Source organism: Penaeus monodon, chromosome 34 (genome assembly GCF_015228065.2).
Source record: "Penaeus monodon isolate SGIC_2016 chromosome 34, NSTDA_Pmon_1, whole genome shotgun sequence".
Taxonomy (NCBI): domain Eukaryota; kingdom Metazoa; phylum Arthropoda; class Malacostraca; order Decapoda; family Penaeidae; genus Penaeus; species Penaeus monodon.
The window spans coordinates 33,889,471-33,892,203 of NC_051419.1; positions in this window are offsets into that span (position 1 = coordinate 33,889,471).

Sequence of the window (2,733 nt, forward strand, 5' to 3'; positions counted from 1 at the left end):
CTCTCGCTTAGTTATCATTTCCTTATCAATTATTCCTAACGAACGCATGCAGGGGATCCGTTTCGATATCACGAGACAATGGATTATGATCTATAAACTTGGGAGTTTTAATTAGTATTGAAAGTAGAAACTTTTATTTTGTTTTATTTATAATGGGTGTTTTTGCAGTTACCTCTTTTTTTTAACTTCTCTCTTACGCAGTCTTACATCTCTTTCTGGTTTCATTATTTCTCGTTTGCACTTGAATAATCATTATTTTTAAAAATCTCTTCGTTATACGTTCTAGCTTGTAAAGCATAAAGCTCAGAGTTTTAAACTTTCCGCTTCTTGAACAAGAAAAGAGTCTGCGACTGACCTTGAAAAATAAATATAAAACTCGATAACCAATCGAATAGGTAAGATTACATCCCATTAGAAATACATTAAACGACGAACGAAGTGAAAGCGGCACAATATCGGCTTCTTTCTTCATTTGTCTTTGCGGAAAAGGTAGAGTCACGTGACCTGTGTAAACAATCCACCACAACTTTTACGGAGTGTGATGGGACATGGAATAAGGGTCTGTTTACTAGAAGTCTGCACTTTTCAAACAACCTGTCAAGCTATAGTGTATTCAGCCTCGCCCGAGTTTAAAGATTAGGCGAAAGAATTAACCAGGTCTTAAATTTTGCCAATGAGAATGTTATAAGTCTTAGACCTATAAACCACATACCATACAATAAACCGCATTTCTGACATTAGATTGTTTTTTTTACCCTGTATTTCAACAGCTGCGGCAGTTCTTACCCTTCTATCACATGTGAATACCGCAGGAACGACTACTGCATCACTACACCAAAAATCTGCAAAGCCTCCATCGATTTTCCAGACTGACAGCGACTGTTCCCTTATCTCCATCACCTCTGACTGTTTACACTGCTAACTTGACCTCGTTCTCATCCGCAGCAGGAACAGCAACTCCTGTACCAAGGTTTTCCGTCTCTTTTATCTCTACATGTTTGTCATTCCACAGCTTCCGTTGCCTGCATGCTGGTATTTACGAAGCAATCCGTAACACTACCCCATGCATCAGGACTACCATGACCTTTGACCCTTCAAGACTACAGTTAAAACGTTTTTACTGCGCCGAGGGTAAGAACTCGGTCGCCCTTCTATCGTTTCATTATTCCTGATCAGGGTTTAAATCCTTCATTACCATTATAGTTTGATCTGTAGGTAGCAGGATCTACATATTCGAGGATTTGCAACACCGCTTCATAACTATTAGAATACTTCAAGCAGTACAAGTCAGGTCATTTGCAACTTTACATGTCTTTGCCGGTTGCCAAAACAATTTATTATGCAGTAATTAATTTAAACAAAAGGTGAATTTGTAATACGTTTCGAATATCATCCCTAATTTATAGTATTTTCCTGTTATACGCCTTTTTTCCAATTACAGGGACGGTTCTGACAACAAAATTCACTTGGTCGTAACATGTTTTTGGAAATGACATTGATTATAAAATGTAATTTTGATTGCTACGTGAACAGCAAGATATTCGATCCTAAATAATGAAATAGGCTAATGATCTGTTGTTCCATGGAACGTGTTCAGGGAGTGACACCGGTGTTGATCTCAATCCAGTCCAGAAAGTAGCGGGCGCGGGTGAAGGCGGCGGAGTAACCAGCCTCACATGCGGCGGAGGAACCGAAGGTGGCGATGCTGTACGTCGCGCCGTTCAGGTTGAGGGGACCGCCAGAGGAGATAAAATATATTCAGTAAGCATCTCGGAGAGCGATTGTATGGTATTCCTCTGACCTATTGTTCTTTGTATTTATTTGTGATGAAGTGATAGAAAATTATACTTGCCAGTACAGGTTCCTTTTCCGCCCGCAGCGTGGGTTTGCAATGACGACAAGGATGCTGCTGGTGCCTGCTTAAAAGGAGGTCTCAGTGATATTATCACCCTCTATACTTTAAAAAAAAGTCATGGTGTAATTTAACAGCAGCAAGTTGCTCTGTTCAAAACAAGGAAGTAAAGAAAGAGGGGCGGCCTCATTCTGAAACAATGACAGTAATTATACCTACATTGTTTGCCCGCTGCTTGATGTTTGAAATGTATTCGAGGAAAAAACGTCATTTTAGATACATTAAAAGGAAGGGGTAGTAGTATACCACAACTACCTACTTTGACATTTTTGTATGTCACGTCAATTATCTTCAATTTCTTTGGAATATCAACCATTAAATTTCAACTGTCTTATGACATATCGCATGGAAAATTGATCTACACCCTTGTTTCAAAATAACAGTGCCTTACTCTACAAGAACATGTCTTTGATAAAGAGAGCACCCTGGTGGGGCCACGGGGGAGTGGCCCCAGTGCTGCCCACGAGGGGGAGTGGCCCCAGTGCTGCCACGAGTGGGGGGTGGCCCAGTGCTGCCACGAGTGGGGAGTGGCCCCAGTGCCCGCCCACGAGTGGGGGGGTGGCCCCAGTGTGCCCACGAGTGGGGAGTGGCCTCAGTGCTGCCCACGAGTGGGGAGTGGCCCCAGTGCTGCCCACGAGTGGGGAGTGGCCCAGTGTGCCACGATGGGGAGTGGCCTCAGTGCTGCCCACGAGTGGGGAGTGGCCTCAGTGCTGCCCACGACCAGCACAGTTCTTGCAAAAAATTTAATGTGACAAAAATAAAAGGATAACCCAAATTTAAAATTTTTGATGTTTTCCGAGAAGCAATGTTAGAAGACAAAT